Source organism: Tachyglossus aculeatus, chromosome 2, assembly GCF_015852505.1.
Source record: "Tachyglossus aculeatus isolate mTacAcu1 chromosome 2, mTacAcu1.pri, whole genome shotgun sequence".
NCBI classification, from domain to species: Eukaryota; Metazoa; Chordata; class Mammalia; order Monotremata; family Tachyglossidae; genus Tachyglossus; species Tachyglossus aculeatus.
The window spans coordinates 66,638,766-66,665,543 of NC_052067.1; the positions used below are offsets into that span (position 1 = coordinate 66,638,766).

Here is a 26,778-nt window from a genome sequence, read left to right on the forward strand (position 1 = left end):
AGAGCACGGGCCTGGGAGTAGAAACAACTTGGGTTCTAATCAGGGCTCTGCCATTTGTCTGCTGTGTGAACTTGGGCAAGTCACTTCATTTTTCTTTGCCTCAGTTACCTCATCTGTAAAATGGGGATTAAGACTGGGCACTCCAGGTGGGACAATGACTGTGTGCAACCCAATTATCTTGTATCTACCCCAACACTTAATATAGCATCTGGCACATTGTAAGAGCTTAACAAATACCATTAACAATACCACCACCAGTTAATCAAACAGCAGCCTACTGTGTATAATGCACTTAGGAGTGTATTGTGACAACTTCTGTCCTCAAGAGGTTCACAGTCTAACAGGGTACAATGGAAAGGTGGATAGTCAAATAAGTGTTTAAATAGTAGAATACATACATTAATTCATACAAATGTTTTATGTAGGGCTGTGTATGCATTAAATGCTGAGGTGATATTTGGGAGGATATGACCAGGGAATAATAAAAAGAATATTACTTGTTCAGCATTTACTAAGTGCAGGGGTTGATATATGCAGATCAGGCACAGTCCCCTTCCCACATAGGGCTCATAGACTAAGAAGGAGAGAACACAAAGAGAAAATGAATCTTTATTTTCAGTTGAAGTGAGGCAGAGAGAAATGACTCACCCAAGATCACACAGCAGTAAGTGGCAAAGCCGGAATTAGAATCCAATTCCTCTGACTCCAAGGCCTATGTTCTTTCCACTAGGCAATACTGCTTCTCATACTACTAACCAGGGAATACCACTCCCGGCCTGCAGATGGGCAATATGGTTTTGTTTCCTGTTCTCTAAAGAACAGACTCTATGGCTAGGTCTAAATAATATGTTCAGGAGATAAGGTAATTATCTAGAAAGTTCAGGCCAAAAAAAAAGTGAACAAATTAAGAAAACTAATAAATTAGTTTGACTATTCCAAGAAAAACATTTTTTGCTTCCATATTCACCCAGATCATTGCCTGAGCTCTCAGCTTGTTTCGACTGTGGAGACTTGGCCACAGCATGGGTTCTGAAGACAAGCAAGAACAAGTGCACGTCCAGGAAAGATCACATTTCTCTCTCCTGAAAACCCCTACTTTATTGGCTAATTTTTGGAGGCTTACAGAAATGAACTGGGGAATTCAGAAAAGTCTAAATAATTTTCTCCTACTATTTAAGGCCAAAGTGGAATTTTTATATTGAATTATCCCAGACATTATCTCAATCCTCTTCACTTACACTGCAAAATCCCTTGTCTGTGTGCCTATGCACTATCTACCAAATAGGAGGAAGGATGAGGTGAATGCATGGTCCAAGCATTAGGGTAAGGTAGACTGCTTTGAATGAAATAAATCTTTCACTTTTCCCAGCAACCCAGGCTTCAGCATGGACAGTGAACATTGGCTTCTCCCAGAATATAAGATTATTTTTTTTTAAAGAAGGACATTTCCTTTTTAGTGAAAAACATAAAAAAAATATGGAGGGAAAATGTTTGGAGAATGAAGCTTTAAAAATAACATCTCACAGCCAAAATAGAGAAATGTTCCTTTCTCAGTATTGCATCTCCGTTTACTTAACAGACTGTACACCGGCAGGGGAGAAAGTGTAAGTGTGGGAAGAAATCAACATTCACCTGCTGTGACCAAAAGTTCACTTAGAAACTGAGAAAGATCTTTCTTAATAATCTTTTTTTCCTATCCCTTTTGAATAGCCCCCTGCTTTCCCTTTAAGGAAAATTGTTTTTCATTATTTCCCCCATCAAGAGTTTCCTTTTTTCAGTTCTTTTGTATTTGGTGACCAGTGGCTTTACGGTCATGACTTGTTGATCCCTATTAAGGGCCCAACCGTGTACTACTATTACTATTGATGATGATAATAATAATAATAATAATGACACAAAGCACCTGGAGTAGATACCATATAATCAGATTGGACACTGTCCCTGTCTTACATGGCACTCACAGTCTAAAATGGAGAGAGAACTTGCATTGAATCTCATTTTACAGATGAATGTAATGAATTGCCCTTTAAAACTAATAAAACCCCCAGATAATGATAATTTTGGGTTTTGTTAAATGCTTACCATGTGCTAAGTGCTCTAAGCACTCTGGTAGATACAAGATACTCAGCCCCTGTCCCTAATGGAGCTCAGAGTCTAAGAGGGAGGGAGAACAGATATTTCATTTCTGTTTTATAGATGAGGAAATCATAAAGCCCAAGGTCAAACATCAGGCAATGGCAGAACCAGGACTAGAACCCAGGTCCTCTGCCTCCCAGCTCCATGCTCTTTCCATTAGGCCATGCTACTTCATCATCATCATCATCATCATCAATCGTATTTATTGAGCGCTTACTATGTGCAGAGCACTGTACTAAGCGCTTGGGAAGTACAAATTGGCAACATATAGAGACAGTCCCTACCCAACAGTGGGCTCACAGTCTAAAAGGGGGAGACAGAGAACAAAACCAAACATACTAACAAAATAAAATAGAATAGATATGTACTAATAAATTAAATAAATAAATAAATAGAGTAAAAAAATATGTACAAACATATATACATATATACAGGTGCTGTGGGGAAGGGAGGGAGGTAAGATGGGGGGATGGAGAGGGGGACGAAGGGGAGAGGAAGGAAGGGGCTCTTCATCTGCTCTGAAGGAATGCATTTGCTGAAAACTGTTCCCATCCTATTTTATGAACATACAATGGGATTTGCCATTACATCCTCATTAACATGACCTACATTACTCCAGACAGAAGGAAGAAAACTGCACAAACACTGGAGATGTGTGAAGTCTGAGGAATTTCCAGCCAGTTCACTAAATGAAACCATAACTTGTCTACATGTTTTGCTTTGTTGTCTGTCACCCCCTTCTAGACTTTGAGCCCACTGCTCGGTAGGGACTGTCTCTATATGTTGCTGACTTGTACTTCCCAAGCGCTTAGTACAGTGCTCTACACACAGTAAGTGCTCAATAAATACAATTGAATGAATGAATGAATAAATAATGTCCTGAAAGGCTTTGTGCATCTCTGCCAAGTGCACTGACACACTATTCAGCATCAGGCTACAGCAAGGCAAAGTTCAAAATTGGTCCAAGTGCAATACTGACAATATTTCTCTTGGCACCCAAAGTGGCAGTGGAAATTATTTATTCTGAGACTCCAGGATGAATTACTGGTCAACCAGGGACCAGGCAGATCTAAGGCTGAGTTCCTGTGGGCTCTTACTCCTATCTCCAGGTCTCGCAGACACACCAAATGATGGAATTGGCATGCAAGGTAGCAAGTGTTATTTACTAACACATAGAAGGAATCTGGTGTTGCTAGGGCTTCACTTAAAAGTCCAACAACTTAACATCCAATCTCAACTCAAAAATCCAAGGTGAAATGAAATGATTAAATAAGTCTGGGGTGGAATTGTTCAGAAAGGAGGTAATTACCAAAGAACCCTAATTGTTTAGTAGAAGTGATGATAATAAATTTACAGGATTCTCCCTCATATTATGAAGTCCTAACAAAGCTGAGAACACATGGGATTTATTTTTAAAGGAAACACAGCTTCATCCGAGGATTGGAAGAACAGAGATTTGCCAGGCAGGACAGCCTTAACTCCTACTGTGAGACGTGACAGCCAGGAATGATTAAACCCTTCATGTATTCTAACAGTCTGGTTTTCAGAGAATCTAAAAATCCCCTTTTGGGAGAAATTTGTTCTAGTACTCATCATCTCAAATGTGGTCGATTTGCTCTTAAGTGATGGCAGAAGCCCACAGGAACAGGATTTGAAGGTGCATTTGTTCTTGGCACGTACAGAAAGTCTCTTCTCTGCAGACACTAAGCCAATTTGTCTGTTCTTCAGAAGCACTCAGTCAACTGTTGGTCCATATGGGGCAAAAGGACCCTTACATAAACACATATACAAGTACATATATATATGCATGCCACCACTGGGCAAGAAGAACTGAAAGGGTGCCCAATATTCATCAGCACTGAATAATGAGATTGAAAATTTGGGAACAAAGTAATTTAGAGGGTATAGGCATAACAGAGTTAATTCTATACTGAATGCAAGTATAGACTAGTGGAAAACATTTACAGTTCATATGCTTTATAACAGTCAGTTAGGATAGGATTAATTGTATTGTTTGGGGAACCATCAATTCCCCTAGAGTAAAAACATACCTACGTAACCAAAGGCATGTTACAGATTCACAAATGGTTAATAATCGGGACAGCGTCTAATGTAACTTTTGGAAAGATGTTTAAGAAAGGAAAAAAGTAAAAAAAATGCCAGAAATGAGCATAATGATATATTATTTATATTATGTTATGCTATATTGTATTATTATATTTGTACTGGGATAGATACAAGGCAATCTGGAAGGGCAGAGTCCCTGTCCAACATGAGGCTCATAGTTTAAATTGGAGGAAGAAGGATTTAATTCCCATTTTATGGTTGCAGAAACTGAGGCAGAGATAATTTAAGTGATTTGCCCAGGGTCACACAGCAAACAGTTGCCAGAGCCGGGAATAGGACCCAGGTCCTCTGATCCCAGATCGATGCTTTTTCCACCACACCTATTCCTGGCACTGCTGTGTGACCTGGGGCAGGTCACCTAACTTCTCTATGTCTCAGTTTCCTCATTTGTAAAATAGGGATTCAATACCTGCTCACTCTCTGATTTAGACTGTGAACCCCATGTAGGACAGGGGCTGTGTCCGACCTGAATAACCTGTATCTACCCCAATGCTTAGAATGGTGCATGACTCATAGTAAGTGCTGAACAAATACCATAATTACATATAGGTAGATATACACATAGATTAAAATTTAATGGGTCATAGGATGGAAGCCTTAAGCCAACTCTACAGTAGTGACTACTCTGTAGAGATGAGACAAGCTGGTAATTGGATGAGAATGGGATTGCAGTTCTGCCAAGACCCCTGGACAGGGGTGATTAATTGGACAAATTCCCAGTCCAATTAGGAGTTCATTCATTGTCATATTTATTGAGTGCTTACTGTGTGCAGAGCACTGTACTAAGCACTTGGGAAGTGCAATTCTGCCACAGATAGAGACAATCCCTGTCCACAACAGGCTCATGGTCTAGAAGGGGGGAGACAGACAACAAAACAAGTAGACAGGCATCAGTAGCATCATTATAAAAAGAATTATGGATAGGCACATCATTGATAAAAATAAATAGAATTATAAATATGTACATATATACACAAGTGCTGTGGGTCGGGGGGAGGGCGGTGGTAGAGCAAAGGGAGTGAGTCGGGGTGATAAGCTCAAGCAGCCAGGTTTATGATAAAGTCTGTCTCCATGATCTCAGTCTAATGCTGTCTAGCCTCACCAAGCTAAACTTGGACAAGACACTCTACTTCCAAAACCTTATTTCATTAAGTTGAAAATGAGGCTAATGACATTAGCACTATTAAGAAGCCTCCCTTCTCTCCTTCTCCAGCCCAGCCCGCACCCTCCACTCCTCTGCTGCTAACCTCCTCACTGTACCTTGTTCTTGCCCGTCCCAACATCGACCCCCAGCCCACATCCTCCCCCTGGCCTGGAATCCCTCCCTCCACACATCCGCCAAGCTAGCTCTCTTCCTCCCTTCAAAGCCCTACTGAGAGCTCACCTCCTCCAAGAGGCCTTCCCAGACTGAGCCCCCTTTTTCCTCTCCTCCTCCCCATCCCCCTCACCCTACCTCCTTCCCCTCCCCACAGCACCTGTATGTATGTTTGTAAAGATTTATTACTCTATTTTACTTGTACATATTTACTATTCTATTTATTTTGTTAATGATGTGCATCCAGCTTTATTTGTTCTGACGACTTGACACCTGTACACGTTTCGTTTTGTTGTCTGTCTTCCCCTTCTAGACTGTGAGCCGGTTGTTGGGTAGGGACTGTCTCTATATGTTGCCAAGTTGTACTTCCCAAGCGCTTAGTACAGTGCTCTGCACACAGTAAGCGCTCAATAAATATGATTGAATGAAAGAAAAGCCTACAGTATCCTACAAATTCCTTTTACATTCTTCAAGCTGTCAAACAATTTTCCTTCTGTTGATGTGCCTCCTAGTCATTGCTACATGTGGCTTCGGCTCAGTGAGAACTTGTAGAAACAGAAGGAAATTGCCATTTCTATAAGTTCTCTCTCATTAACTGGAAGAGACTAAGACTTGAAAATCTGACTGGTCATATTTGTCCAATGTAATTCATTCAATCGTATTTATTGAGCTTACTGTGTAGAGAACCCTGTACTAAGTGCTTGGGAAAGTACAATACAACAATAAACAGTGACATTCCCTGCCTATATACAGTCCTCACTGTAGCAAAATGGTTAAGTTTACTGTCTGTCTTCCACTGTGCTCAAAACATTTTCTTCCCTTTCTTTAAGAGTATCAAGAAAACTAAAGTTTATCAGCATTTCTGTGAAGCTGCATTTTATATACCATGATCTACATGCTTTATGGCAAAACTCCTTGTATTAAAAATGTTTAAAAAATTCTTACCAAGTGGTAATGACTACTTGTATTTTCTACATTAATTTCCCTATAGTAGTTTCATCCTTTAAAATCCTGCCTCCAGGAAGACTCTTCAACAGTTTGAGATTCTCAAAGATAACAAGAACGAATTGTTGTTACTGAATTGGGCTAAGGAATAGTGGCCAGTTTCTTCACCCTCTTTTAAGTCCAGGCTTCATGAGTAATAATGTTTACCTATTTGTCAACCTGTAATCCCTCCACTTAGGGAGTTTTTCTAGTTCTAAACTCTCTATGTTTAAGGGATTTTAGTATGTCATTAATAAGTAACTGGAAGGAACAACCAGCCCAGTTTGATAAGTCGGCTAGCAGAGTAAATGTTCACACTTTTCTGGAAAATAGATATAATAAAGAAGAATTGCTAATGTGTGACAAGAGTATCATCTTAATTTTTTTTGCTTATTTTGAGGACAAGAATAAAAAAGTGGTATGTTTCAATAAGGAAAATAATACACCTTTAAATGGAAACGATTTTTGGTCTTATTGCCCTGAAGGGATTCACAGTGACAATAAAACCAGGCTATCTTTTCTGGAAGTTTGAGGAATAAAAGCTTTAAGCAATTTAGACAGCATTTTAGAAATGGAAAGTTCTCAGGAGGCATATTCCAAGTCAAGGAGACCTTGTTGAAAAACTGCAGGAAGAAACTTTTTTTTCAGGTTTTTTTTTTTCTTCTCTTGGCTTTGATCAACAATTGGACTTTCTTCATTTCCCTTTATTGGCAGAATTAGGGAATGTATGAGGGAAAAATGGGTGCTATGCCCTTCAAAATGACTTTCCTGAACAATGAGAAAGCAAGCAACATCAATCAATAAATGTATAACTACTATCTAAAAGGTTTCAGATCCCACTTATTCCTGCTGTGGCTCAAATGGTTGTGGCTAAAATTACCTGAGGAACATTACTTTGACCCTACCTTAGTGGCTTTCAAAGTGACAGGTCCAAACATGGATTCATTTGATGTTAAATTACACTTGTTAAGTTATAGATCACATACATTGAAGCTGGGGAATTAGAAACAACAGTAGAGGGAAATCCCAGCTGTTTACTTTTCTCATATTAGTGGGAGATGATAGTCAAAGGGATTTTCAAGCCAAAGGTTGTTTTGAAAATGAGGAAATCATTTTTAATGTGGTTTCCACTGCAAAAGTGGCAGGAAAGGAGGATTGTGGTTGACTATTACTCCTGTAAAAATGGATGAAACACAAGTTCCTCCATTGCTTGACTGATCTACACAATTATTTAGAATTATCTATTCCCAGAAATGCTGTTCATTCATTCATTTCATTTCTGTCTTTCCTTGTAGTTAGAACCTATACTCCACAACCTATCACTTGATAATGCTGGTAGAGGAAAACTAGATTTTCAGTCAGAGACCAGGGCCACTTCCCAGTTGGAAAGAGATCTAATAAGTGTAGAGGTAAGAATATAAAATGTATTCTCTGGATCTACAGAACAGGTAAGAAAGCAACATTTTTAGGCAAGCTGTTAACTTTACAATGCAAATTTGGACTCACGTTCAAAAGCACAAAAATGAACAATAAAAAAGAACAGCAGCTGTGATTAGTTCAATGTTCGCATACATTTTAAGACATCCCTCTCTAATTTGTATCAAAGCTTTACTCTAAGTATCATCCACTAGTACAACCAATGAACCAACTGCAGGATAGGCATTAATAGAACTGAATTCTTATCTTTTCTTTTACCCAGAAAAATGAAAAATTCACACTCTTTTCCAGGTATGCCAGATCTTAGTTATTTAGAAAGAAAATAATCTAATAAGAAAAGTGTGTAATAATGTTAAGACCTGTGAATTCTTTGTTATTTGTTTGATTTAAAAAATTGGCAGCACAAAGCTAAAAACTTTGACAGAATTCTGCTACCTGATCAGCACGATAACCAATGATGCAATCACAGTCAAGAAACAGGAAGCAGAATCAAGTAGAACAGTACATTCTTGCAGAACAGTACATCCTTTAGGAGACAGGAGACAGTCTAGTTCCAGACCAAACTAAAGGTCTGCAGATTAGTAATGTTGTTCAACCTTCTCTATGGCCATAAAACCTGGGTCACTCATAGGCTCCAAATCTGGCTCCTTAATCAGTTCCACCAATGTCACTTACAGGTCATATGCTCTCAACAAATGAACAAATGGCAAGATGAGGCAATCTCCTAGGTTTGAAATTATGTTCACCCCCACACAGCTATTCTGGGTGGGTATCTAAGGAGAATGAATGACAGCAGGATACCCAGAGAGTTGCTGTATGGAAAGTTGAAATTAGGAAGTTAAAAGCAAGGAGGGAGGAAATAGTGGTTTAGGGACAGAGTAAAACAAACCTTCAGCCAATGCTGCTTTCCAACAGAAAACTGGGAGCCAATTGCTAGGTTAGACCTGCATGATGCATTGTCATCAAGAAGGGAGTGGCTTTCTGAGCAAAAATTTCAAATGAAAAGAGAGACAAGGAGGAAAAAAAAAAGAAAACAGCACCAGACACTTCAAACGCTAAGCACAAAAACACATCATTTTCTGTGCCCACGTGGCTGGACTGTGGATACTACATTGGACTTATCCACTCATGCAATCATGAGTAAGCTTCACTGTCAGTGTTGTCTTCTTCAAATATGAAGGACAGCTACAGACTTTCACCACTAATGGTGATGTGCACCTGCGAGAGCATGTGTCTGTTATTGTTAAATGTAATAGGTAGGAAATAGATTAGAGGGACTTTTTAATTGGGAGGTAGTGATCAGATTTTATCATTCATTCTAAAATTTGGAGTAACAAGAAGTTTAAATTTCAAATATTAAGTTTTTTTTATCATTCTTGTTATCTACAGAAGTGTTTTCAAAAATATTACCTTTCCAATATGTACAAGTGACACCAACAATTCATGCTTGACATCACAAGCACTTACCTCGTGCCATACCTAATCAAATCAAGGAAAACATCCAAATTAAGGAGATGAGACATCAGCATCAGGCTAAAACGTAACAGTAACCCGGCCTTAGTTTAGAAGAGAGGCTTCTATAATGGATCAAAAAGCATCCTGAGAGTCAACAAGTGGTAAGTAAAAACAAGTGGTAGTATTAGAGACTAGGTAAATTCAGACTTTACAGATTGAGTACAGAATAAGGGAAGCTGTAAGCTCAATGTGGGCAGGGAATGTGTCTGCTTATTTTTATATTGTACTCTCCCAAGTGCTTAGTACAGTGATCTGCACACAGTTAAGTGCTCAGTAAATACAATTGAATGAATTAATGAAGTCCCTTATAAAATAAATGGTCTCTTGCATTTAAAGATGACCAAACCTTCCAGATACCGTACTCCAGAGAGCAGAGAGTTATTAATATATCTTATGCAATGTCATAAATCAATGTCAACCATGCAGACAGTATAAATTAGTAAACTGACAAGCTCATTTTAGCAAAAAAAATTAAGACAAATTAATTAATGCTAATTTTCAAACTTTTGAACATTAAACACTAACACTAACATTGACACTAAATTTTCAAAAGTGATTTAGGGGCTACGAATAGGGTTAAATATAGTAAAAGCCTAAATCTCCAAACCTTATTAGCAGGAAAGGTCAAGTGATATAAATACACAGCTATCCAAGAACTTGAAATGGTAAAGTGTAACTGGAAATAACATAACTCTCTTCCTCCTGAGACTTCCAATATTTTCCAATTCTTCTTGTGTTGGACAACAGCCCATGAGAGCAACATTTTCCATAGTATTTCAAATTCTGGAACTGCTCCAGAAAAAGAGATCCACTTTGAATGGACTCTGGAATTATTTAGTTTCAATATGAAGCAATCTAAAATACATGCTTCACTATTCTTTTATTTTTCAGTCTTTTCAATCTTTCCCAAGAGAAGCAGTGTGACACAGAGCATAATAGGCCTGGGAGTCAGAAGGACCTGGGTTCTAATCCTGACTCTGCCATTTGTCTGCTGTGTGACCTTGGACAAGTCAATTAACTTCTTTGATCCTCAGTTACTCCTATAAAATGAGGATTTAAAACTGTGAACCCCATGTGGGTCATGGATTGTATATAACCTGATTAGCTTGTATCTTTCCCAGCACTTATTATAGTGCCTGGCATTGTTTAACAAGTACCAAAAAAAATTTCATTGTTTTCTCCACAGTACTTTCTTTTTCCTTTATATTTTTCAATCTTCTTTCTCATTCATTATTTGCCATTCAGGTCCCTTATTTGTTATTTCTAATTTTTTGGTGAATGGGAAAACATAACAATTAAAAGGACCTTCATGAAGGGGAAGTAACCTTTTGGACTGTTCATGTTTCAGGTTAGAAATGGGCTTGAAATTAGGAACTTTGTGACTAGCAAAAATATGATGCTTAGAACTTAAAAATATCTTGCTGATAGTTGATGAACCATTTTACTCAGCCTCCTGACAAGGCACAACTTCACGAGGGTAAATATGGGGATGTGTGAAGAGTTGATTGTTTTTCCTTCACCATTTTTGATGCTTAATTGGTTTTGTGGTCTTCAGACTGACGAGCATTGTTTATAATGGAAAAATAAAAAAGTCCAGTTAATAAATTATTCACCTGCTTCCCCAAGACAGACTCTGGTGATACTATAGAGTATACATTACCCAAAATGCCTGATAGGTTAGTTCTGGAGCCATGTAATTCAGACAAGGTTGATTTGTTTTCTTAAATTTACCAGATTTTCATGCTAAACATGGTGGAAAAATAAAAGCCATTTATGATAGTTTTGGAAAAATGTATCATGACCTTAGGGGACAGTTTATTCAACTGCCTTTCTCCTCTCTCTTGATAAATGTTCCCAAAGCCTCGGGACCGGGCTCTTCTAACAAGTCTGTCACTAGATTAGAGGAACAACATGGCAGAACCCTGACCCAGACCAGAGTAAATGTCATGGTTCTCACTTACCAGTAGCTAAACTGGGAAAATTAAGGGAGTACAGAGATGGAATCCTACCATTTCTTCAGTGATTGGCATTTCATATTTATTCCCTAGGAAACAAACCCATAAACACAAACTGAATTGAATGCTGTGCTTTTAGAAAAGCAATTTTTCTTCCCCAAATAACTCCCCGACCAGCTACATATAAGAGTTCCATATCACCCTCAGGAAAGCCCAAAACTTAGTTGACCATTAAAAAGTGAGTCTAAAACAAGGTAAACAAGTCTCTTACTTAAGGGTATGGAGTGCACGAGTCTACGGAAAGCTAATGAAGCTCTTGAAAAGACTAGCATCTCCTCCGCTGTCACTTTACTGAAATGCTTGTGAGACTTATTATTGTATTGCAATTATATGCTATAGAAGAGCTAGACAAACATCTGTTTCAAGGATTGGGCCCATGACTCTTGCTAAAAGATTTCAATCCTGTTTACTTGAACACACAGTCTCTAAATGCAGCAGTGAGTACTCTTCAGAAGTATTTCAGTTTCGCAATTCAGGTAACTTGAAGTAACTCTGGCTGATGGTTTGGTTGATGTGGGCATAGTGGCAGTGTCATTAAAATGCTGCTTGTTTATAAAGAGTATATGTAGCTCTACTTCAGAATGACAATAACACAATTCCTGCTTTTTGGAGTATTGTTTAGTTGCTTTTCAATTGATTTTTATTGTAATCTGCTCTGAATAGAGGACTTTTGTGCAGTATTTTTGGTCAAAAAGTTTATCTGTACTGTGAAATATAATGAAATTTTAACTGCAATTTCACATTTTCTTCCCTATATCGGACAAAAAATTTCTTTTTCTGGTAAGAGGAAAGGCAGTTGCTGATTTCCCCACAAATGGCCCCAGACACTGAGCTGGTAAATCTTGACCCGAAACCATATGATCACTGATTAATTCTTTGATACTGCTGTATCGTGGAATTGTTTATTCCCTGACCTTGTCCTATTTTCTATCTGAACTATCAGTGGGTGCTTTGCTGTTTTGATCACTACTATCTGCTTGTAACTGCAATCAAATGACTCACTCTATTCTCCTGCCTTATGAAAGGTTCACAGCCAGAGAGACAGTTTGCTTTTTTTGGTTTGTTTGTTTTTGTTTTCACCTTTTGTCATTTATTGCCAGTAAGCGAGATATCAATCTGTACAAACTTAAGATAAACAAATGGAGCAATTTGATATACTGTTTCTTCCAGTGAAAGGTGGAACACAGTCCAGACAGACACACACACACCAACATATCAGCTGCGAATTTTCCCTTATCTCATGATCGCGAGTTCCCAAAAACCCTGAGATGAATTTTTTTCATTTTTAGTGTTTTCGTCTTTTCCTCTTTAGAGCATTAGTGTGTCCTAGTAGAGTATGGGGCTGAGTCTCAAAAGGAGCTGGGTTCTAATTCTGGCTCCATCACTTGTCTGCTGTGTGACCTTGGGCAAGTCACTTCACTTTTCTGTGCCTCAGTTACCTCATCTATAAAATGGGAATTGAGACTGGGAGCCCTATGTGGGACAGGGACTGTGTCCAACCCAATTTGCTTGTATCTACCCCAGCACTTAGTACAGTGCCTGGCACATAGTAAGAGCTGAATACCACAATTATTATCATTACTATTATCATTATTAGTAGTAGTAGTAATAATAATCAATACAATCAGCAGGCCTATGAAATTGATCAGACATCCAGATCACCAGTAGGCCTACTGGCACACCAACCCCTGTGCTGGGTGGGTGACAAATGCCCCTTCCAGATGCTGCACTATTCTTTGGTGACATCTTGTCTTTCTGCTGCTTCACTGTACATCAGTGCTCCCAAAGAATGAGCAGCCACCACACTACCTACTCAGCAGCCTCAGAAATAGGTTCCATGAGAGGGGACTAGGATTGGGCAGGTACGTCTTGGGAGCAGCAAACCAAATCTGCATCGGAGAATCCAGCACACACTCAACTCCTTTCACTTGGAAGCCTCCTGTGATAGTACTGCAAACAATTTTGGTTGCTGAAACATAAGGCTGATGTTTTCCTCATTTTCTCCATCTTCAGGAAGTGTCAATTTGTATCACAGCAGAATTTATTCAGTCTGTCACCAAATCCTGTTAGTTCTACCTTTCAGACATCTTTAGAACCCAGTCTCTCTCCATCCAAACTTCTACCACGCGGATCCAAGTGCTTTCATATCCCACCTTGACTACCACCCTGCTGACTTTCCTTGCCTTCTGTCTCTTCCCTCTTCAGCTGATACTTCACCCTGCTGCCTGGATGAATTATCATTCAGTTATCTCCCCACTCCTCAGAGAACTGCAATACTTGCCCATCTACCTCTTAATTAAATGGAAACTCCTTACTATTGGCTTTAAAGCACTAAATCAGCTCCCTCCCTCATACCTTTTTAAGTCCTACTACAACCCAATCCACATATTCTTCTACGCTGACACCAATGCACCCTTTTTACCTTGATCTCATCTTTCCTGCTGCCAATACTTTCCCTACTGCCTTATTTGACTAAGCCCTCACTTTCCTGTCTACTCCCTTCTGCATTGCCTAAACACTTGATAATTTGATATTCACGGCCCCCCAACAGCACTTATGTGCATATCCACCTGTAATCTATTTTATTTTACACCCACTAACTTGGAGAACTCATTTAAAAATAATAATAAAAATAGTGCTATGTGCCAAGCACTGTTCTAAGCACTGGGGCAGATACAAGATAATCAGGTTGTCCCCCATGGGGCTCACTGTCTTTAATCCCCATTTTACAGATGAGGGAACTGAGGCACAGAGACGTTAAGTGACTTGCCCAAGGTCACACAGCAGACAGATGGTGGAGTTGGAATTAGAATCCACATCCTCTGATTCCCAAGCCCGGGTTCTTGCCACTGAGCCATGCTGCTTCTCATTTGCTCCCATAGCTTCAAGTATCATCTCTTTGCAGAAGATTCCAAAATCTATAATGCCAATCCTTATCTTTCTCCTTCTCTACAGTCTCATATTTCTTCCAGTTTTCAGGATGTCTCAACTTAGATGTCTCACTGACACCTCAAAATTAACATGTTCAAAACACAATTTCTCATCTTTCCATCCAAGCCCTGTCCTCCCCTGACTTTTCACTGTGGACAGCACCACCATCCTGCTTGCCTCACAAGCTTGTAATTTTGGTATTATCCTTGACATCTCTTTTCCAAGTGCTTAGTACAGTGCTGTGCACACAGTAAGCGCTCAATAAATATGATTGAATGAATAAATACAACCCACATATTCAATGTCACCAAATCCTGTTAGTCCTGCTACCTTAATAATTTTGCTAAAATCTGCTCTTTGCTTTCATTGTCCTGTGTAGTACTGCACTGTTCTATGTAGTACTACATTGTTCTACATTGTTCACGCTGCTTCTAAGGGGAAACATGGGCTTGGGAGTCAGAGGTCATGGGTTCTAATCCCGGCTCCCCCACATGTCTGCTGTGTGACCTTGGGCAAGTTACTTAACTTCTCTGAGACTCACTTACCTCATCTGTAAAATGGGGATTAAGACTGTGAGCCCCACGTGGGACAACTTGATCACCATGTATCGCCCCCAGGGCTTAGAACAGTGCTTTGCACATAGTAAGCGCTTAACAAATGCCATTATTATTTCAGTATATACCATTAATTGACTAATTCCAGATCACAGCAGCATTTAAGATGGCTTTAAATTTTCACTAAGGAAGAAAACATCCTCACTGTATTTAAATCAAACCTCTGATCATTCATAAAAGTGAAGACCTGTGGTCATAGAAAAATCATTCTAAACTTAGCAACCATAGTCAGCAATAGTTTAAAGAAATTTTGAGCCTTGTTTTTGTTCATCTACCCGACTAAACGTTCTCATTTTTCTAGAAACCACAGGCACAGTTTGTTGTTAATGGCTTGGCTTTAAACATTATAAAATGTTTGAACCACTTTCTCTCTCAAAAACTATATGTAGATGCTTCTGGGTTTTAGGGTCAGTCTTGATATCTAAATCACCTGTTAGGATCAAATGTATTCACACAACATCCCTCTTCTGTTGGAAATGGAGTGAGAAAATTAACACTCTAGAAGTGTGGCAGTTCAAACTAAGTATCCACAAGAAATAGATGCTCATTGTAACCATAATGACCAGGACACTGAATTAGAAAAATTCAGAAATTGGGATATGGAGAACTGACAGATTCTGTTAATTTGTAAAACTGAACAATGATCTTATTATCAGAACAAATGAAGTTGCTACCAGTTCCACACAATGAGACGAGCCGAATTATTTAGAAATGCAATAATGGGGAAAATATTTAGTTGTCCTGCAGTAGTTTGTGTAACTATCCACAACAAGTTGCTTATGAATTAAATTTTCTTATAAACATTTGTTATATTTTAGAGCACTGAATTAATGTTACAATTACTCAAAAATGACAAAGGCGGAAATAAGGTGATGCATTAAATGTAAGAAAAATTAACCTTCTACACAAGATTCATTCTAAGGTTTGAATTTATGCCTTGTACTCTAGAGATAATCTAGTACACAGTGGTTCCTTCTTGTGCACAGGCTTAACTTTCTTGAGGGATTGTAGATTTGTGGCTTAGTAAGCATGCTAATATTGGGCTCATCTGCTTTTGTTTCTAAGAGAAATCTGGCTTTTTTTTTTTTTCAAACATACCTCTTTCACACAACATTTGGCATTGCGTAGCTGGCTCACAAGAACTTGCATGGAAATCAGACAGTTATAATCATAATGATCTGCTCCTTCTCACCATCACTGAAACTGGGCTTTACCCAGATGATACTGTCTCTCCTGATGCTCTTAGTCTACAGAAGGAGCACAGTGGGTGGGGGGAAAAGGGGTGTGCTCATCTTCTCCTACTCATCATCATCATCAATCGTATTTATTGAGCACTTACTATGTGCAGAGCACTGTACTAAGCACTTGGGAAGTACAAATTGGCAACATATAGAGACAGTCCCTACCCAACAGTGGGCTCACAGTCTAAAAGCTCCCTCTGGCTTACTGGGAAAGGGGGAGGATTAGGCTTGCTTCTTGCTCCCCAGTGCTTCTTTTGCACCTTTCCACTTCCCCCATTCCTCTCTTTCCCTTCCTTTGAAGCCCATATCATCTGTCTTGACTCTAATTACTAGTCATGTTCATCAACTCGTACTTTCCAAGCACTTAGTACAGTGCTCTGCACATAGTAAGCACTCAATAAATACAACTGAATGAATGAATTTACCACCCACCAGGCTCCACCTCCAACTTTCTGAACCATTATGATCCTTTTCTCAATTTCCCTCTCTTTCTCTATCCCTACATCGATCCTTGGGGACTTCACTATCCATGTGGATGTTTCTGATGATGCTTCCACTGCCCGCTTTCTGTTACTCTCAACTCCACTGACTTCCTGCTCCACCCCACCTCACCCACTCACCAACTTGGATACACACTCAGTCTCATCATCTCTAGGTACTGAACAATCTCTACCCTCACCAACTCTGAAATCCCTCTAATCAATCACAAACTCCTCACCTACCTTTTCTCCTACCCATGCCCTCCCTGAAAATCTGTCCTGTTCCCCACAGAGATGTCTGATCTTTTGACCTGATTCGATTTTCTTAAGTCATCATGCTCCCTTTAGTCTCCCTCCAGTTATGGCTCCACCTCCCTCCTACCATTCCTCTCCAAACTTCTCTACAACAGCTGCGTCCACTTCTTCTCCTCCAATTCTCTCCTTGACCCCGCTCCAATCTGGCTTCCACCCCCTTCACTCCACACAAAGTGCCCTCTCTGTGACCACATAGGAATCCATTTTGCCAATCCAAGTACCTCTACTCCATCCTAATCCTTCTAGACCTCTCAGCTGCCTTCAACACTGTGGACCAATCCATTCTTCTGGAAATATTACCTAACCTTGGCTTTACTGATACCATCTTCTCCTGGTTCTCCTTCTATCTCTCTAGCCACTTCTTCCTTAAATCTCTTTTTTGGGATTCTCCTCGGTCTCCTATCCCCTAACAGTGGGAGTCCTTCAAAGCTCAGTTCTGGGTCCCCTTCTATACTCCATCTACACTAACTCCCTTGGAGAACTCATTCAATTCCATGGTTTCAAATTCCATCTCCATGCAGATGACTCCCAAATCTACATCTCCAGTTCTGATCGCTCTCCTCCTCTGCAGTCTATCATTTCCTCCTGCCTTCTGGACATCTCAACTTGGACGACCCACTGACACCTCAAACCTATCATGTCTAAAACAGAACTACTTATCTTTCCACTGAAACTCTGCCCTCCCTGAGTTTCCCCTCCCTGTAGACAGCACCACACCTTCATGTCTCACAAGCCTATAACCTTGACATTATCTTCAACTCACCTCTCTCATTCCTGTTAGTTCAACCCTCACAACATTGCTAAAATCCACACTTTTTTAAATATTTGTTAAGCATTCACTATGTCCCAGGCACTGCAATAAGTGCTGGGGTAGATACATGCAAATCAAAGTGGACACAATCCTTGTCCCACATGGGGCTCACAATTTTAATCCCCATTTGCAGATGAGTTAACTTAGGCACAGATAAATTAATTGACTTGCCAAGGTTACCCAGCAGACAAGTAGCAGAGTCAGAATTAGAACCCAGGTCCTTCTGACCCCCAGGCCCATGTCCTATCCACTAGACCATGCTTCTTCAAGATGACACTGGTGGTACTTGAACTCACAATCCCACCACACAGAAGTCCAATGCACTATCTATTGTATCACAGAGCCACCAAACTGCTACCACATTAATCCAAGCACTTATCTTATTCTACCTTGATTACTGCATCAGCCTTGTTGCTGACCTCCCTGCCTCCTGTCTCTCCCCACTCCAGCTCATACTTCACTCTGCTGCCTGGATCATTTTTCTTCAAACCAATCAGTCCATGTTTCTCCACTTCTCAAGAATCTTCAGTGATTGTCCATCCACCTCTGCACTGTACAGAAACTCCTTACCATTGGCTTTAAAGCACTCAATCACCTTTCCTCCTACCTCACCTCGCTACTTTCCTACTACAACTCAATCTGCACATTTCACTCCTCTAATGCCAACCTACTCACTGTACCTTGATTTCATCTATCTTGCCGCTGACCTGTCACCCATATCCTGATTCTTGCCTGGAACGCCCTCCCTGTTCATATACCACAGACAACCACTCTCCCCACCTTCAAAGCTTTATTAAAGCATATCTTCTCCAAGAGGTCTTCCCCAACTGAGCCCTCATTTTCTCTTCTCCCATTTCCTTCTGTGTCACCTTTGCACTTGGATTCACACTATCCTCCCCTCCCTCAAACTCACAGCATACATACCCACAATTTATTCACATTAATGTTTGTATCCCCTTCTAGACCAAGCTCGTTTTGGGCAGGGAATGCATCTACCAACTTGGTTATATTGTACTCTCCCAAGAACTAAGTGCTCTTTAAAATGTAAGTGCTCAATAAATAAAATTGATTGATGATCTTTAATATGCTGAGCTTTACTGAATCTAATTGGTACTTCTCATTCATCTCAAATGGAGTCATTATCCAATTTCCTGAGGGATCAAGTCTAGCTCAGATAATCTAAAGTTCAAATAAGTAAATTAAATTATACTTGGAATTCAGATAAGAGCTCAGTTTTGCTCAGGTAAGCAGAGCTTTTATTTTCTAATTTAGGTTCAGCTAGCCCATTGATTCCAAAAAAACTTTATCTAACCATGGTTTTTCTGACACATTTCTTTCTTGGTTCTCTTTTAACTTCTTTGGCCAATTATTTTCCATCTCTGTCCCCATCACCATCTGCGGGTGTGTCTCAAGGCTCTATTCTGGGTATCCTTTTCTCAATTCACACTCTTTCCCATGGGGAGCTCATCCACTTCCATGGCCTCAACTCCATAGATGAGTCCTAGCTCTGACCTCTCACCTCTGCAATCTCACATTTCCTCCTGCTTCAAAAATATCTCTGCAAGGATGTTCTCCTGGTGCCTCAAGATCAAAATGTCTAAATCGGAGCTCTTCATCTTCTCCTGCAAATCTTCAGAAGCTTCCTCCTCACTTTCTGATCACAGTCAAAACACTCCCACCATCCTCCTTGCCTCTTAAGCCTGTAACCTGTTGACCACTTCACATTATTAACTACTCCCACACTTTTAAACCATACATCCAATCTATCACTACATCTTGTCAGTTCTTCCTCTACAACATTTCCAGAATGCAACCCTCCCTTTTCACCCAAATGGCCACCAAACTTTTCCAGGTGATGATATCCCAATCTGAATACTAGATAAGTCTCCTGGATCATTTCCCTACCCCTAATCTCTTCTGTCTCCAAATCATATTTCACTTTATTTCCACGTCACTCTTCTAAAACATTACCGTGCACACTTCTCCCCACTCCTCAAAAACCTCCAATGATTAATCATTTCTCTCTACATCTGAGAGAACTGACAACTGAATTTGAAGCACTCAATCACCTCTCACTCCTACTTAGCTGTGCTCTCTTCCCACTGCGTCCCAGCTAATATTCCCTTTTTTTCAAGATAGCCTACTAACTACGCATCATTATTGCATCTCCCATTGACAACCTCTTGTTCATGCCTCCACTCTTTCTAGAATCCCCTCCCCTTATCTGAGTACAGCTGCTGTCACATCTCCTACAGCACTGATCTCTAATCTTACCAGCACGTATCTCCCCCAAATTGCCACCTCAATGCTCCTCTAAGCACAGCTTATGGAGTACTTCTATGAATACTTAATATATTCTATTAGTTCTTATCTGTAATTTATTTAAATATCTGTTTCCCCCAACTAAACTTTAAGTTCCCTGAGGGCACAGATATTGTCATCCAACATTTTACTTTCCCAAGCACTTAGTACAGTACTCTGCAAACAGTAATCACTCAAAAATTCATTCATTCAATCATTTTTATTTAGCTCCTTCTGTGTGCACAGCAGTGTACTAAGCACTTGGAAAGTATAATTCAGCAACAATTAGAAACAATCCCTACCCAACAATGCGTAATCACATAATAATAATGAAAATCAATCAACCAATGATATTTATGGAACATTTACTATGTGTGGAACAATATCCTAAGTACTTGGGAAAGTATAATACAACAGAAGTGGTCGACTTGATCTCTGCCCTCAAAGGCAACCTACTGCAGTGCAATTATGACAGCCTGCGTACATCTCAGCTTTCTTTGGGTCACCATTTGGCCCAAAGATGTTCTGTCTCCAAATTTGTTGGTTAAATTGAGTCAAAAAGCAGGCAGTGAGGGGAGAGTTGAACAATTTCCTTGGAATAACAAAGAGGTCAGCTGATCTGAAAAATTCAGGCCCCAACAAAGAGATTTCAAAAGTTTCTGTGATACTTGCTCTTCCCAGATCTTTGGCAGGACCTGAGAGTTCCTAATAAGGATTAAAGAAAATCCAAGTATGTGGATTTCTGATTTGTTTATTCTTTGAATCCTATTCTCTCCTAGTTCTCTACACCCTCTTTCCTCTTTTTGTTCCCTCCCCTCTCAATACTAAGTTGGCACCTCCAAGTGTAGAAGTCATCTTTTTCCTCAGCAGCAGACCTATTGACCAGAACTATCTGGATAATTGCCTCTCTCCTTTCTTTCATTTTGTGTAGGTAGACATACCTTGAGGAGAACCTACAGGTAAATCCTGTCACATGGGCAAACATTACTAGGAATGGACAGATTCAATCAAGTAATAAAACACAAATATTGCTGTAGGCAATGCAACATATGCATGTTTATCTCTACTACATTGGAAAATTTATTTGACAAGCAGAACAAAGAGTGGAAATACACATGCTCAGGCAAATTATTTCTTTTTCCTTTTAAAATTAATTTGTCACCTTGAAAACAGATTGTTATTCCGGCGAACAGATGAGCTGCCCTCACTACCACAACAACCTGTTTTTCTCTTAAGTAAGCTTTTTACTATTCCATCCCTTCAAGTGAAAGAACTGTCTGTTGTCCAGGAGTATTTCCTGCAGGCAGGTGAGAGACTGGCCTCGCGAAGAGGAGAACTGTGGAAAAAGCTGCATCAACAAGACCTCCGCCAGAGATGCGGGGGAGAGAATCCTCTGCCTGTCTAGTCAGCCCCGCTTTTCAGTTGGATAAATAGTTTTTCCTTGGAGTTAAGGGAAGTTTCAAGGCTACTTTGGCTACCCTTAGCTATCTGCAAATATTTCTTGGGGATTTTTTTTAGCATTTGAGGCTCCTGAAGCACCCAGTGAAAAAAAGCAGCTTGGAAGCTGCTCTTCTGATTGGACAAGAAATATATGTTTCCCACAAAATGACACTAGCTGGCTACAGTCAGTTGTGTTCCTGCTGAAATGAGGAGTTTCTCTTAAGGAAAGAGACATGCATGTTTTGCTTTTGTTTTTTTCTATGATTTTCCCAATATGAGTACTAATACAGATATAAATGAGAAGATACAGTCCAAGTTTTGGGCAGAGAAAATACTTTAAGGGCTTCCCCATGCACTAATTCACTCATTCAATCATACTTATTAAGCACTTACTGTGTGCAGAGCACTGTACTAAGTGCTTGGGAAAGTACAATACAATCATAAACAGTGACGTTCCCTGCCCACAATGAGCATACAGTCTAGAAGAGGGAGACAGGCATCAATAACAAATAAATAAAACTATATAGTCAGAAGAGCTGTGGGGCTGGGAGTGGGAGGAAGAGCAAGGGGAGCAAGTCAGGAAATGCAGAAGGGAGTGTCGAAGCACACCAAAGGAATAGATGCTACAAGTAGCGTAACAACGACTAGGGATTTTTCCAAGCTGGGATAGAAATACTCCTCAATTATTTAACCTACTTATTTTGCCTATCTATTTTTTCAATTGTTTATTCAACTGGAAAACCTGGGTTCTAATTTCATCTCTGCCATTTGCTTGCTGTGAGACCCTGGATAAGTCACTTAACTTCTCTATGCCTTATTTTCCTCAACTGACAGGAATTCTATACCTGTTCTCCCTCCTACTTAAACTATGTGGCAAGGACATCCAGGAGAGGGACTGTGTCTGGCCTGATTAAATTATATCTACCCCAGCACTTATAACAGTGCTTTTCACATTAGCAAGAGCTTAAATACCATCAACCTGGTCTGGTGGAACAAGCACAGGCCTGGGAGAGAGGATATGGGTTCTAATCCCACTAGCTCCACCACTTGTCTGAAATAAATATAATATAAATATAATATAATATAATAAAATATAAAATATAAATATAATATAAATAAATATAAATATTTATTTATTTTGCTTGTACATATCTATTCTATTTATTTTATTTTGTTAGTATGTTTGGTTTTGTTCTCTGTCTCCCCCTTTTAGACTGTGAGCCCACTGTTGGGTAGGGACTGTCTCTAATGTTGCCAACTTGTACTTCCCAAGCGCTTAGTACAGTGCTCTGCACACAGTAAGCACTCAATAAATACGATTGATTGATTGATTGTCTGCTCTGTGACCTTGGGCAAATCACTAACCTTCTCTGTGCCTCAGTTATCTCATCCGTAAAATGGGGATTAAAACTGTGAGCCCTCTGTGGGACAGGGACTGTGTCCAACCTGATTAGCTTGTATGTACCCCTGTGCTTAGAACACTGCCTGGCACACAGTAAGTGCTTAACAAATATCAAAACATTTTTTAAAGAGCATTTTGTAAATAATTTTGTGTTTGTGTTTCCCCTAAAAGTGTAAGTTCCTTATGGGCAATGTGTGTGTCACCTCTTGGTTTAGTTTAGTATACAGCATTGCACCCAGTGGACACAACCAATTTTTTCTGTTTTCCCACGAACTCCTATTTAACTGATTTTATCAAAAAAGGAGAGGAAAAAATAATTTAAGGGACTACTTCTGCCCCTTGAATTTTGCTTTTCTTCTCTCTTCAGTCTTCATTTTTCACTTTGAACTCATTGATGTAGGAGGCAATAAAAGCTGGGGATGTGGAGAGGTTAGGTTTAGCATGACAGCTAGATCAACAGGATAAAATTAGGCTGCAAGCAGATGACTACCAGGAAACTTGTAAACTATTAGGATAAAGAGCACCATGACTTGTCAACAGGGAGTAAATCTTGGCCTTGCAGAGCACAATTAAAAAGGAACATAATGGGGCTTTGGTTTTAGGTGACAAACCCAGGGTACCACACCACCTGGCAGAATTCCACATGAGATTCTTATCTGTCTCTCCTTTGACAACCATTTCGTTCTATAGCTTTTCCCATAAAGCTATTGCAATTCCCATAAAGGACAGATGCACATAAATATATTCTATTTGCCTCTTTCTTTCACTAGCTTTAGTCAATGGAGTAATGTGTTTTAACTTTATCTCCATGCCCTCAGGACACATGCTGGAATTTGCCTTGTCGGTGCAAGTAGTTTCCTGACTCAAAAGTATTAGAGCAATGGTTTGAGGGGGACTTGTACAGAAACGCTCTGGGCATGTCACTCCCCTCGTCAAACATCTCCAGTGGTTGACTGTCAACCTACAAATCAAGCAAAAACTCCTCACTCTCGGCTTCAAGGCTCTCCATCACCTCGCCCCCTCCTACCTCACCTCCCTTCTCTCCTTCTACAGCCCAGCCAGCACCCTCCGTTCCTCTGCCGCTAGCCCCCTTTTTCCTCTCCTCCTCCCCATCGCCCCCACCCCCTTCCTGTCCCCACAGCACTTGTATACATTTGTACATATTTATTACTCTATTTTACTTATACATATTTGCTACTATATTTTATTGATGCTGTGCATATAGCTATAATTCTATTTATTCTGACAGTTTTGACACCTGTCTACTTGTTTTGTTGTCTGTCTCCCCCTTCTAGACTGTGAGCCCGTTGTTGGGTAGGGACCGTCTCTATATGTTGCCAACTTGTACTTCCCAAGCGCTTAGTAGAGTGCTCTGCACACAGTAAGCACTCAATAAATATGATTGAATGAATGAATGAATGAGATTGTTCAAGCACGAAGGGATGAGTCTGCTTAAATGACAGTGTGGGCTTCCCTCCAATATTTACAGTCCCTAAGTACAGCCACAATAATTCAAAGATATTTCAATGCATAGAGCAGTGTTTGGCAGATAGTGAGCACTTAATAGATATCATGTTAAAAAAGGATATCAGCAGGAATTGGCTTTTCATTGCTCTTCTGTATGAGCAACAATATTACCCATAAGTATCTGGACTTCCAGTATATCTTGACAGACTATTGCTTTCCCTTTTGATTAGGAAGACAGTTGAATTATTATTCCAGTGACTATTTCAGTCACACTATTTTTTATAATTTCTTCATCACGGTCTTCTCAGCACAAGGGATGGTACAAGAAAAGCAATAAAAACTAAATTCCTGGTCTAAAATAAGGTTACAGTCTACATGGACTAAAGTGACAGAGAAGATAAAATGGATTTAAAAATGAAAAATTCTTCAAAACACAAGCAAGTTAATTAATTTAGCAATGAAAATTTGCTCTGACTGGGGCAGGCACTATAAGGAAAACCCCAGTTCTTCCACTCCTGGCTAAATTCTACCAGCTCCCCACGAAGGTTCCAAAAAATGGATGAAGAAGGGCTTCATTCTTGCCCTCTACTTTGAGGAAGGAAAGAATTACCTCCTTGGTGAGCGGAAAGAGGTCACCAGCATTCAACTGTAGTTCAGCATTTTTTTCACTTTCCCTCTTTTTTTTTAAGTGGAAATGGTATTTGTTAAGCACTTACTATGTTCCAGGCACTGTACTAAGTAACTGCTGGTGTAGAAACATGATTATTGGGTTGGACACAGTCCCTGCTCCACACAGGAATCACAGTCTTAGTTCCCATTTTACAGATGAGGTAACTGAGGCCCAATAATTGAAGTGACTTGCCCAAGGTCACAGAGCAGACAAGTGATGAAACCAGGATTAGAATCTAGGTCCTCTTACTCCCAGGCCCATGCTCTTTTCCATTACCCCATGCTATTTCTACTCAAATGAGGAAAAAATGGACTGAAACATGGTATTTTCCAGGTTGCATAAGAGCAAACAATCTAAGACCTTGCTTGTATTATTGCCTTATAAGAGGGAAGTATGAAATGTATGCCTTTCACAGTTCATAAAACGGAATGGACTATTTTGTTCTACTGGGAAAATGCCTGCTTCTGCTTTTAATTGCTTCACTAAAGGGTAGGAGATAAGATGTGGGAAACTCAGTCAATTTTCCTACTTATTGGAAATGCTGGTAATAGGCTAATGTGGGAGATGCACTTTGTACTAGAGAAGCAGCGTGGCTCAGTAGAAGGAGCCCGGGCTTTGGAGTCAGAGGTCATGGGTTCAAATCTCCACTCCGCCACTTGTCAGCTGTGTGACTTTGGGCAAGTCACTTCACTTCTCTGTGCCTCAGTGACCTCATCTGTAAAATGGGGATTAAGACTGTGAGCCCCACGTGGGACAACCTGATCACCGTGTAACCTCCCCAGTGCTTAGAACAGTGCTTTGCACATAGTAAGCACTTAATAAATGCCATTATTATTTATTATTATTACTAAAGGAGAAAATATCCTTTTAAATTACTTGAAAATTTGGGAACATGGGTCTGGGTGTCAGAGACATCCTAGCTCTGGCACTTTTTTTAAAAAAAATGGCATTTGTTAAGTGCTTACTAAGCACTTACCAACTTTACTAAGCACTGGGGCAGATACAAGTTAATCAGGTTGGACACAATCCCTGTCCCACAGAGGGCTCACAGCCTTAAATACCCATTTTACAGATGATCAGGTGGGGGTCCAGAGAAGTTAAATGGCTTGTCCAAGGTCACACAGCAGACTATAGTAATGATAATTGTGGTATTTGTTAAGCATTTACTATGTGCCAGGCACGGTACTAAACACTGAGGTGGATACAAGCAAATTGTATTGCACACAGTCCCTGTCTCAAGTGGGGCTCACAGTCTCAATCCCCATTTTTCAAATGAGGTAACAGAGGCACAGTGAAGGTAAGTGACTTGCCCAAGGTCACACAGCAGCCAAGAGGTGGAATCAGGATTAGAACCCATGACCTTCTGACTCTCAGGCCAGTCCTATATCCACTAAGCCATAATGCTTCTCACTTGTTTTATATATATATCCTCTATATATCTATATATAGATATATAGAGGATATATATATAAAACAAGGTCATGAGTTCAAATTCCGACTAAACCATATATATATACACATACATACATATGCATATACATATATATACACATATATATACACACATATATACACATA

At 39.8% G+C, this 26,778-nt stretch overlaps 1 protein-coding gene across 1 annotated transcript in view; it reads right to left on the bottom strand.

Moving 5' to 3' along the window:
• ESR1 (estrogen receptor 1) overlaps window positions 1-26,778 on the bottom strand; it is a 268,680-nt gene that overhangs the window by 46,485 nt on the left and 195,417 nt on the right. The gene's annotated exons all lie outside the window — the stretch shown is intronic.